The sequence below is a fragment of the Pinus tabuliformis genome, chromosome 2_2 (genome assembly GCF_031772625.1).
Source record: "Pinus tabuliformis cultivar Carrire ecotype Pingquan chromosome 2_2, CPIR1, whole genome shotgun sequence".
NCBI classification, from domain to species: Eukaryota; Viridiplantae; Streptophyta; class Pinopsida; order Pinales; family Pinaceae; genus Pinus; species Pinus tabuliformis.
This window is the reverse complement of record NC_142300.1, coordinates 3,153,361-3,166,729: the sequence shown is the minus strand read 5'-3', so window position 1 is coordinate 3,166,729 and position 13,369 is coordinate 3,153,361. Positions and strand designations below refer to the sequence as shown.

At 33.9% G+C, this 13,369-nt stretch overlaps 1 long non-coding RNA gene across 3 annotated transcripts; it reads right to left on the bottom strand.

The window, feature by feature from the left end:
• Window positions 1–7,162: 7,162 nt before the first annotated feature.
• LOC149191254 (uncharacterized) lies at window positions 7,163–7,941 on the bottom strand. Of its 3 annotated transcripts, none has more exons than XR_016254808.1 (3): window positions 7,825–7,941; window positions 7,656–7,733; window positions 7,163–7,572 (listed from the first exon to the last, which is right to left on the bottom strand). It is a non-coding gene; the product is annotated as an uncharacterized LOC149191254 (long non-coding RNA). The 3 variants fall into 3 exon arrangements; XR_016254809.1 differs by having other exon boundaries at window positions 7,163–7,395; XR_016254807.1 differs by having other exon boundaries at window positions 7,656–7,724.
• Window positions 7,942–13,369: the final 5,428 nt, after the last annotated feature.

The following is a 13,369-nucleotide window of genomic DNA, read 5'->3' as shown; positions in this document are numbered from 1 at the left end:
ATGTTTGGCACAACCATGAAATTCTCCAAACTGCTAAACTCGAAGTGATCCTTCTCAGCCTTGATTGTGTAGTGTGTTGATGTTGCATGATCAAGTTTGTAATATTCCTACACATCTATTGTAGCTCTTTCTCACCCATCAACTAATATATTAACACCTTCAAAACGAATTCTTTCAGAAGTCACCACAAGTCCTCCAACTGAGAAACTTGTGACCTAAAATGGCTGAGATATATTAACATGACTGTGCTCAACAAGAACCTCTATAGATGGAAGTGAAACATCAAATATTGTATTCTCACCCTTGTAGAATGGAAACAACCTTTATTTTCCACATGGAATAAAATTAAAAGCAAATTTTCCATCTGCGTCAGATATTGCATGAAAAAACTTGATCTGGCCAAGGAGCTTCTTTGAGGGCACTTCACCTCATGGACATCATCTGAATAAAGGTATACATGAACACCTAAAATAGGGTTACCGTGAGAAACAACTAAGCCATCCATATCATAACTTGGGACATAAAGATGACATCTACTACCAGATTTCCAAAGCCCAATTCCATATAGAAATATACTCTATAAACCTCAACCATTGTACCTCATGTGTAGCGCCATCCTAGCTAGGATCGACATTAGGTATGACCTTGTATCTTCTTCCTTTGTTTAACAATTGGCTCACATAGCCCGCTCTTTCCACTTCTTCACATTTGATTTCATGGAGGGCTATTGTGTCCTCTGGACACTCATCCTTAAGGAATCTCCAAACTTATTTTGTGTTTCAAACGAAAGCAAAGAGAGAAAAATATCATGGCCTTTCCTTTTTGAAAAAAATGTAGTGGGATTTGATATGACCTGATATTTGTATACTGCTCGAGGATTGATGAAGTTTATGTATTCATGATGGGAAGCAACCAGCCTATATTTCCTTGGAGTAATATTTATAAATGTGTAACTACCTCCCTGCGATGTAAACACAACATTAATGAGATCATTGCTGGTGGAAATGAGTTCAAGCTTCACATTGGCACGACCTCCATTTATATCTAGACAACTTTCTGCTCCAACAACCCCCATCACTCTCCCAAAAATAGTGAATCCAGTGAAGTGAAAAGTGATGTTTTCATGGCCATTGCAACCATTGTGATCCACTGATACATATTCACCCATTTAAGATAAATTCACCAAGTCAGGGAATATGAATATTTTCGATGTAATTTTTCCACTTGATAATCCTAACATAAAATCTGAAACTGTCTCGTTCATCTTCAGAGAGCTCTTGAAACAATTTTTCACAATTGTATTGAATCTGCACAAATATATGAAAAAAATTATTAATGTATGTTGTTTGATTATTAATCAAAATGTTTAAAACAATACAACACCAAAAAATTTGTATTTCGTATCCATTGCACATAATTCACCTTCCTTCGTAGAATGCATATGGCTCGTAGATCTTTTCCAGGTGCTTCAATTGTTGTAACATATATTTTGTAGATGATCTTGATAACCCGACTATGTGCAATATGACTATCAGTTTGCATTGATTCATTTTATGTATTTTTTATTTTATAATTATGGTGAATTCATAATTCTTTAAATTAAATAATGAATTACTCCTTGAACAGAGATTATATGCAAAGTAAAATTTACATGAGTAAATTTTTAACTTTTCAAATTCCAATTATATTCATGATTATATGCAAAGTAAAATTTACATGAGTAAATTTTTAACTTTTCAAATTCCAATTATATTCATCAAAATTTCAAGTAACAAACACAGAGTATCGTTACAAATTGCATTGTTTGATGAACTAACCGTTGTGTCTAGATCTTGCCCATAATTCTCCATAATATTAACGCAGGTCAATTGCTTCAATAATTTTACTAGGTTTCCTTTGGGATCAATGTAGGGATTACATTTAAAATGTTCAAATATTATTTTTTAAAATTCTTGAATTGTTATGGGGTTTACCACTGAAGAAGTAACCTGATAAACCTTTATGTCATGCTCGCAACCATGTTTGTCGATATCTGCAATTTGAATTCAACCAAAAAATAACACATATAAGAGAAAAAGGATAATAGTTTTTTGGGTCGAAGTTTTGAAGACGTATATGGAAGATCCGATCTCCCAAAAGAAATAAATAATGTAGAGAAGCTCCAAAAAAATCAAATAAATATGATTTAAATAATTAAAAAATGTGAAATCTAAGTTTGGAACCCTCCACTAAATCTAAGTTTGGAACCATCCACTGTCATTTTCCAGATATAGATGAAAAATGTAATGTAATAAAAACAAAATATGGAAATACTCTAGAAAATCTAAAATTAATTACGAAATGCTTTTTCACACTTTGTTAAGAGTTACTCACCAAATCTAGCACAATATGGATCAGTGAAGAAGTAAGATAGTTGACCTTTGCCATAGTGCTTAACCATTGGATCAATCATTCTGCAACCTAAATATTTGATTTAGCTCAACAACAATGTGAGAGTAATCTGAAGGTTTCCTTAACTTTGTCAAAGACCCGATGAAACCTCAACATCCATTGATTTGTGGGTAGCGGTTTGATTTGAACTGCCAGACATGTAACCAACCTCTCAAGCACCCACCATGTATATATTACTAAGAACTTCAAATCTAAAAACCTACTAGTTTTTTTCCAGGTTTCAGCAGCTCACTGCATCTCTCTTTCTCTAGTTCCCAACTAGTTGTCACTAGTTCAATGTCGATAGAATCTGAAATCACCCTGATGGTTGAGATGTCAGTTTTCAGGGGCACTAAACACATGGATCCACTAAAAATCCAGCCACACAATCTGGATCAGTTTTATCCTCCCAAAGATTTGGATATGTGTTACCCTGGTAGAAACAGTGCCACATCTAAAACAATGCCATTACATTACCAATTATCAAGGCAAGATGATCTATAACCCCTAAGGTTTAGGGAAAAATCACCCAAAACCCCAAATTTACGGTAATTTAAATTACTAAATTATTAAGTTATTTGTAATTCAAAGTTTAAATAAAATAATTACAAATCTTTTTACTCTCTTTGAAAATAGAAAGCAAATTTTCATTAAAATAATATTATTTTAACTTTCAATTAATTGAAATTTATTTTATTTTAATTAATATAAAATTGTTTTTGGTTATTTATATGTATTTTTCAAAGTTATTTGTAATTTCAGATTCAAAATAAAATAATTATTGGGCCCATGGGGTAGATTTCCCGTAAAAACGTAAGCTTAAATGTAAATGTAAACATAAACTGTAAATGTAACCGTTAATATTTAACATTTAGCATTGTTAATCTAATGTCAGCCGTATTTAAAAATCAATCTAATTATTATTATGTATAAACAAAACATAAATTTAAAATATAAAGAGGTTTACAAATAGTAAAAAAAAAGAGCTATGGTAAATAAATAAAAATGTAAATAAATCAGAAGTATGGTAAATAAAGAAGACTTTTTTTTTATATTTACTCCAAAGGTATGGTAAATAAAAAAATTAAAAAAAATAAACTAGTTAAAAAAAAGAGCTATGGTAAATAAATAAAAAAGTAAATAATTGAGAAGTATGGTAAATAAAGAAGACTTTTTATGTATAAACAAAACATAAATTTAAAATATAAAGAGGTTTACAAATAGTAAAAAAAATGAGCTATGGTAAATATATAAAAATGTAAATAAATCAGAAGTATGGTAAATAAAGAAGACTTTTTATATATTTACTCCAAAGGTATGGTAAATAAAAAAAATAAAAAAATAAACTAGTAAAAAAGAAGAGTTATGGTAAATAAATAAAAATGTAAATAAATCAGAAGTATGGTAAATAAAGAAGACACTTTTTTTATATTTGCTCCAAAGATATGGTAAATAAAAAAATAAACTAGAGTTATGGTAAAAAAAAAAAAAAACATATTTTTATCTTTACTCCATTAACCTCTTCATATTTATGAAAACTCAAAAAATAGGTTTTATTTAGGTGGATCCTCTGGGACACATAATTATTAATACCATGGGCCAATTACCATATTTATAAAAGAGGTATAAAGATGTATGGTAAATAAATAAAAACATATCAAATAAGATTAGATATCAACATCTAATTATATACCAAGCCTATAGGCCAAATACTATTGTAAATAAAAGAAATATGATAAATAAATTAAAATATAAATAAACAAGAAGTATGGTAAATAAATAAAACCTCTTTTTATATTTGCACCATAAACTCTTTACACTTACTAACACTCAAAAAATAGGTTTTATTAGGTGAAGCCTATGGGCAAAATAACATGAGCCAAATTATTATTAATACCATGCAAAAAATACTATTAACCATAATATTAATATTAAAAGATTATTATTATTATTATTAAATCTAATATTCATATTAATATATCATAATATTGATATTATTAAATATAATAACTTTGTTTTAATCCAATATTAAATTTGTTATATTATAATATATATTAACTCTATATATATGGGAGGTAAGAACAAAGACATAAAGTTATAGAGGTGGAGAGATACAGGGAGTCACATGGGAGAGATGGAGATAAACTGAAGGAGAGGGGAGAGGAGGAATAAAAAGAGAGAGAGGTAGAGAAAGGTAAAAGAGGGAGAGGGAGACACAAATATGGAGGGGGAAGAGAGAGGAGAGTGGGAGGGAGATAGTGAGAGGATTGGAGGGAAGAGAGAGAGAGAGAGAGAGAGAGAGAGAGAGAGAGAGAGAGAGAGAGAGAGAGAGAGAGAGAGAGAGAAGGGGAAAGAGAGATAAATGTAGGAGAGAAAGGGCGAGAGATAAAGGATGAGAGAGGAGGAGAGAGGGATGGATAGAGATATGGAGTTGGAGGGGGGGAGAGGGAGGGAAGAAGAAAGACATGAGTGAGAAGTGGAGAGAGAGAGGGAGTGACATGGGAGAGATGGAGAGAAAGAGTGTATGTTTAGGGGTGAGATAAATAAACAAATAAGGAGAGATAGAGAGAAGGGGGGGGGAGAAGGAGACCGAAGGAGAGAGGTAGGGATATAGTAACATAGTTAGATATATATATATATATATATATATATATATGGGGGAAGAGATAGGATTGGAGAGAGAGAGAGAGAGAGAGAGAGAGAGATGGGGGAAGAGAGAGGGAGGTAGGAGAGAAAGGGAGAAATAGGAAGTATGAGAGAGAAGATTTGAGAGAGAGGAGGAGAGAGGGAGGGAGAGAGGATGAGAGAGGGAGGGATAGGGAGATGGAGTTGGAGGGGGAGAGAGGGAGGGAAGAAGAAATACATAGAGAGTGAGAAGTGGAGAGATAGAGGGAGTAACAAGAGAGAGATGGAGAGAGAGTGTGTATGTTTGGGGTTGAGATAAAGACAATGAAGGAAAGATGGAGAGAATGGGGGAGATAAGGAGAGAGGGAGGGATATAGTAACAAAGTTGGAGGCTGAAGAGTAATAGAGAGTGAGAGAAAGAGAGTAAGGAAGAGAGAGAGGATGTGAGAGAGTGGAGTGAGGGAGGGAAAGAGAGATGGAGTTGGAGGGGGAGAGAGAGAGAGGTGAGAAGAAAGAAATATAGAGAGAAAGGTGGAGAGAGAGAGTGTCATATCCCTATTTGCAACTACCCTGAGTAAAAAAGTAATTCTAAATTTAAAAAAAAACTTACGAATCAGTTGTTGAACTGATTCTGGAATCAGTTATTGAACCGATTCTTGATTCCTGTAAAATGGAACGAGGGGATGCTGGCTGGGGGTCTTTTGATGGAAGAGCGTGAGGACAGACAGAGGAAAAATTAATCTTGCTCCAAGAGGAGGAAAGAAAAAGAAGAAAAAGGAAGGTTAAGTCTGGTTAGGACCAGATAACCTGGCACAAGGAGTGCACAAATCCTGTTGAGGGCTGGAGGCCTGCAGGATGGCTCGGGGGGAGAATTCCGTCTGAGGGATGGATCTCATGGCTGGGAGGAGAGCGGAATTAAAGCTCAGGTGACTTATTTGTTTGAATAAAACCATTCCTGACAGAGGTAATCAGGTACGGTTCCAAACTAGTAGTCCCTGATATGAAAAAGTAATGTGCATGGAAATTACAGTAATTTAATTAGGAAAGACTGTTTGTTTCCTAAATACTGTTGTGATGGATAGCATAATGTGCATTTGGAAAACTTAAAAAAAACTGTCAGTTAATGGACCCGGTCTGAGTTAGTACCCAGACAGAAATAACAGTACGGGAATGTTGAAACAAGGTTATATATGGGTATAAAGAAGTCTTACTCAAGGACTGGTTACTGGGTAGCAGTCTCGACCTAACCCTATTAGCAAAGGGTTATTAATCAAAACTGTTAGACATTGAAGCAGTTAAACAATAGTAAACTCTATAACCTGTGGTCTGAAGTGAATGCTGTGGAACGACATTCGAATGAGGGTATAAACCTCTGCGGTAGAAGAAGACACCGACTGTAGGCGGTAGTAACTCCGCAACGGAGAAATGGTGAGCCAATAGATAACTTAGGTTATTAAAAAAACCGTGTGTGTCCAACAAATGGCTCTGCACAGAGAGCGTTGGTGGATGGTGGAATAAAGAACCATACATTACATTAAAGAGATGCCATCGAGTCTCAGTGCTTGTGGTATAAACTCAAAAACAAATCTGTGTTACAGAACTATATCTGAGTACAGAAAGAATATATTTCTACGTTCTGTGTAATATAGTGACAAGAACAATAACAGATATGAATAACCAAGGTTCGACGTATTATAGCAACAGAATGGAAGACATTTATTTCAAACCCGAGACGGGAGCATGTAACTGGTAATGAATCATAACCTTATTAATTCAGGAAAAACCTGTGCATGCGAATAAAAAATGAAATATAACTCTATTAAAACAGCGAGCCTGTGCATGCAAACTGAAACGGCGGATAATCATAATAATCAGAAAGACTGTGCGAAAGAACAGAAATCGTGCATGAAGGGTAGCCCTTTCCACAAGGAAAAGGGGTTATTTGTCTAACAATTAATCATTCGCCCAAGTTGTATTAAATCGACTGGTGAAACAAGAGTATTTAGAAATGCAGAGATTATACCAAAGATTATCATTATAACTTGACAAAGCCGAGGCGAAAGCCGTTTGGAAATAGATAAAACCGGTACAAAATATAAACCCTAAGTCTCTGTTCATGAACATTGGACATTCGAACTGGAACAAGTCAATACATTAATGAAAATGCCCTGAGGGCTGAAGAGTTCATAAAAGCACCGAACGGTGAGTAATAACGTAAACATAACAATACATTTGAACAAGGGAACAAGCCCAATATACTCAGGTCTATATCTGCGCGTGAAGGCCAGATCTGAAACCATGCAACCACATCGAATAAACCAAGTTTGCCGCTAGACGGTTCTGTAATCCAAGTGAAAGAAAATGTGACTGGTATAATAAACCCAGAACCTCTCTGCAATCAATAACATATGACCGGACAGCACAGTCATAACCTATCTACGCAACGAGATAACTGTAAGGGTTCTCCACAGAGAATACCCGGTAGCGAAATAAGAAGACCATATTGAAAACAGAGATCTGCATCAGACCATACGGGGTAATTCATAACTGTATCCATTAACCATTCCTAGTAAATATGCTTCGAATGCCGAGAATCATACCTGGAGTCGATGGAGGATTGTTTGCAGAGCCAGTCACCATGGGATTCGGCCGAAGCACAGCAAGAGCGACTGCACAAACTTGGTAGAGGAAATGTAAAAACTGTAAGTGATAATCCAGTGATAACTGAGCCGTAAAACATATACAAGACTGAGAGAACATTGTTAATACCTGTAAGGAGTGTTTATGAGCGGTATGCAGCCCCGGAGCATTGCAGGTTGAAGGAATGAGTTTGATGGAGTCGAGCTCGGAAAGGGACATTGAACCAGTCCGCAAAGGCCGCGGACTCCAAATAACTCTAACATGATAAAGAGACGCTTAAATAACACCGATAAACCCTGAAAGATTTCCAGCCCTCCGATCTCTGGAAGAGATCCGGGCCGTTGAAGTATGGCGGGAGTCGCTGGCGGTGAGACCGAAATTGGTATTACCAAGGTGTCACATGGCTGGAGAAACCAGGCCATGCCACCTGCCCCGGAAGGACGGACCATAGTAAAGGCAAGTATGAGCTGTCACCGGATGAGTACTGCGGCGGAACCATAAAAGCCCACGCCCATTAATACAGTGCCTTGAAATATCTATGGTAGGTGCTAATATGTACAGTGTATAAACTTAAACCATAGTGCTAATAGTTGTGATGCCGCGTGGTGAATACAACAGAGATCCATAGCATAGAACTCAGCCACGATATACATGGATATGGGTTTATATAACTTTAATTAATGCATGCCAACTGTTTATTGTTTAATATATTCCAACTAACGCATGCCAAGGTTACATAGGTGTATGATATACCTGTAATTTATAGTTATAAAGTGTAAGGTGCGTAAATAAGGCTGAATCATCATAGGGTGAGCCTTAAGTTAAAAGGGTTGACATGTATATATATATTTAAAAAAAAAAAATTATGTATATGTAATAATAGGTGTGTGACAGAGAGGTAAGAAGAAAGAAATATAGAGAGGAAGGTGGACAGAGAGAGAAGAAGTGATAAAGAGGATGGAGAGAGAGGGAGAGAGGAAAGAAGTAGGGAAGAGAGATAGAAGCAGGGGAGAGGGAGAGAGAGAGAGGGAGGAGGAGTGAGGGATAGGTAGATAGATTGAAGAAATAGAGTGTATGTTTTGGCGGTGATATAGAGAGGCAAATGGAGATAGAGATATAGATGGAAAGTGAAGAGAGGAAAGAAGAGAGAGATGGAGAGAGGGAGGGAGGGACAAAGAGATTGATAGATATGAAGTGAAATAGCATGTGTGTTTGGGGGGTTGAGATAGAGTGGAAAATAAGGAGAGATGGAGGGAGATATAGATATATATGGGGGGAGGGGGGAGAGGGAATAATATTTCTTTCACTAGATACATTGGTTTTAGTGTAGATGTTGATTTCTAATGATATTTGATTGCTTTCACTAGATGCATTAATTTCAATGTAGATGATTTCTAGTCCTATTTGATTGCTTGCACTAAATGAATTGATTTCAATGTAGATGTGATTTCTATTCCTATTTGATTACTTACACTAGATGCATTGATTTCAATGTAGATGTTGATTTCTAATAATTTTTTATTTCTTGCACTAGATGCATTGATTTCAGTGTAGATGGTGATTTCTAATGTTATTTGATTGCTTGCACTAAATGCATTTATTTCAATGTAGATGGTGATGTCTTATCCTATTTGATTGCTTGCACTATATGCATTGATTTCAGTGTAGATGTTGTTTTATAATCCTATTTGCTTACTTGCACTAGGTGCATTAATTTCAGTGTAGATGTTGGTTTATAATCCAATTTTCTTACGTGCACTAGATGAATTGATTTGAGTGTAAATGTTGATTTCTAATCTTATTTGATTGCTTTCATTAGATGTAGTGATTTTAGTGTAAATGTTGTTTTCTAATCTTATTTAATTGCTTGCATTAGATTCATTAATTTCAGTGTAAATGTTGATTTTTGTTTTGATGTAATTGGATGTATGATGGTACATTAATTTTAAAGTGATTGGATTAACATTGTGCATTGATTTCAATGTAAGCACAAAAAATTATTGACATTGTACATTGATTTTTGTGTTATAGTAATTCAACCCATTAATATTGGAGAGGAGAGACAAGAAATGATGTTTACTACAATAGATTGAGCTAAAGATTTAAATGGTCTATGGTTTAACCTATCCTTTTCATATAATCGATATGAAAATATGACAATCAATATGAAAAGATGAAAAAAGTAACAAGGGTGACAATAAGAATAATAGAAGAAAATAGTTTTAGATTAACCACAATGAAGACTATTTGTAATTGACTATATTCTTATTATTCACATTTTCTATCATTCAACACTATTACATTGTCTCTTTACATTCAAAATTTAGATTTCATCATTTTTCATCATTAAAGTTATTATCATCACAACAAACTGAGGCAACTAAGCAAATTTAAAATTAAAATATATAGATTAATCTGATACATATTAGCATATTTAAAATTATTATATTAATATTAGATGAATTTACGTATTATTGATAAAATTAATCATATGTTCGTTAGATTTTCTTTGGCCGCACATGACTGAAACCAACCTAGATCCATCTTAACTCTGGATCTATCAAGCGCCGAGAGGGATCAAATCTCTCAAGGTACAAACCTTTCCTCAAGTTTTGCACTCAAAAAAGAGGTTTGCACCTCAAGAGATGTGATCCCTCTCGTCACTTGATAGATCCGGAGTTAAGATGGAACTAGGCTAACTTTATTTTAAAATTGAGGAAATTACAAATATTTTTGAAAGTAACTTTTCATTAAAATAATAATTCTTTACTTTCAATTACATAAATTGATATAAACTAGCTTGGATCTATCTTAATTTTGGATTTACCAAGGGAAAAGGGGATCAAATATCTTTTCACTTTAAAAAAGGTTTGTATATGAAGATATTTTATGCCTCTTACACTGGTAAATTAGGAGTAATATGATTGAATTATTAATTTTATATTCCACTTTACTTATTTTTATTTTTATAATTTACCCCAACTTTATTTTGCTTAACATTTTTGACATTAAATTTTATTTTACGAAGTTTCCTCAAATTAGATGTTAAAATTGATTTTCAAATCAAATAAATTGGCTATATTTTTTAATATTAAAAGTTATTTTTAATTTACCCCATGGTGTAGATTAGTTGATGATAGAATGGGTTGTTAAGGCATTTCTTATGATGTTATTGGTTTAAACTTCGATTAGCTCAGTGTCCCACGTGTGAGGCAACGTGGATACACTTGGAGGTGATTGTGGTAGTGGATAGAATCAATCCTTAAGTACAAACATGCTATAGTTGTCTATTCTCTCATATACAACAAAATAACAATAATAATAATAATCTTATTTTTATTTTTATTTTAATTATTTATTTATCAAAATTAGATTTTATTAAAAGCACATGATTTTATTGGAAGTATTTTAGGCGATGGAAATAAAGGAAACTAATTTTCTTGTAAGCATTTTCTAAATTGTATCCCCACTCAAACACTCCCATAGAAAAAAAAAAAAAAAAAGTATCGACCCCACCCATCAAGTAAGCCACCCAATGTCACCTTGGTGGCCTTCTCTCACTTTTTAGACTACAAGAAGGATATCTTTATCTAGGGGGTAATCCTTAAATATTGAGCTAAGCTAGGTCATTGAGTAATGAAAGGAAGTTCCTTAACGAAGACTAGTGATTTGACACTACTCACTCTCAAAGTAAAAGGTCAGGAATAAGTGCACGAATAGTCAAACAAACCATGGATTATTAACAAATTTTGAATGATTTTAATTACACAACTATGCTTATTCGTGCAACCAAATTATACTTGAAAAATGAAAGATAAAGCTTGCTCAATTAACCATATAGCATGAGATGCTAGTGAAGCATATATACAATGGCACAATAAAAATAGAAAATGAATCATAAATTGTCTATACAAGTAAGGCATTAGATCATTCATTCAATGTATTCATGAGCATTGGAGATTGAGAGTTCGTTATCATCATCAAGAGACCATTCCATAGGTAAGAGCTCATACACCAACAATATTAACTATGTTTGGGACAACAAAGAGTTATGTGTTTGCGATGATAAATAAAGGAAATATTCAAACTTGTCGTTGTTACTAAGGACAATGAAGACAACAAAGTTGGACGTGGACTACTTACGCGTGTGCAACATTCAAATGTCATCCATTTATCATCATGAAAGTTGCATAAAGGAAATTTGGTAGCCGTACTAAGTGAACATTATTTGATCAAAGTTCATACCCTCTTCTTAGCACTACCACTTTGCAAGACAAAGAAGAAACGTGAAATATATGTGCAACCAACTAAATAAGTTGGAAAGGTTGTTGCAACATATATAGGTGGTCATGTAGTGTTGTAAAAGGAGGTGTTGGCCCACTCCCCTTTTCGATAATTTTTCAACCTTTGAATTTGATTCCCTATGAATGTGATCAAATGATATGACCCTAAAGATTCTAATAAGCTCCATAATTTTAATCATATTTTGATCCAATAAATAAGTGTACAAGGAAGTATAACCTTTCATCCAATCTAAAACAACCTTTGAATCCCCTGTGACTTGTAAGCTTATATTGTTGAAGTGACACAATTAAAATGACTAACATAAACGACTAATCCATATTATTGTAGTTTTTGTTAGGTAGTCATATTTTTTTCCTAGACTAAATTAGTAATTTATGTTAGTTATTTTTAGTAGTGTTACTTATTAACTAGTCGTATATTTTAAATGGTGACTAAAATAGTCATTTATGTTAGTCGTTTTTAGTTTGGTCTCTTAATATTGCTAATCTTTGGTAGTATTTCACTTGGAAAAGTTGTGGTCAATAACTTTTTTAGTCACCTAGTCACTAATTTCACCATTTTCTACTAGTGCAGGTTGAATACAAACATGGTTTCGTAGGAGCATATAGGGCCTACACGAATCTAGAAATATACTTTCTTTGTGAACTGTACCAACATAATTTTCTAGTATCTCTTAAAAAAAATGGAATCCCAACCCTGATGTAGGGGGTGTCCAATTGAGAGCCTTTGTATCGTATTTGAGAAATCAGGCCAGTTGGGTGGAAGCTCTTAAAAATTTTAAACGTAATTCCGAGAGAATTTTGTGGGTTAGAGGAGAATATGAAATACCTGTAGAGGTGATAAAAGAACAACAACAGTTGGCCAATTTGTCAAAGGTAGGAGAGTATATTGTTAGGAATAGGCAGCAGATCATTGCTTATTGTGCAACTCATATTCAAATATTGGAGACTGCCACATAAGAAGGATGTAAAGCAAGGTGGGATGCCTTGGGAAAACAAACCCGAAATAAAGATCCATTTAACTACCTAAACTTAAAGATAGCCTTAACAAGGGTTGCTTAGTATATTATTTCCATGGAACAGTGTGGGGATAACTAGATCGGTCTTAGATTTTGTTATCCAATGATCTGGATGCCAACAAGGATATATAAAAAGTCATATATATATATATATATATATATATATATATATATATATATATATAGAGTTTGAATGCTCGAATGAAATTATGGAAACATGAGGGTATCTTCGTCCTCGTGAAGCAGGACACACACACACACACACACACACACATATATATATATATAAATAGTTTGAATGCTCGAATGAAATTATGGAAACATGAGGGTATCTTCGTCCTCGTGAAGCAG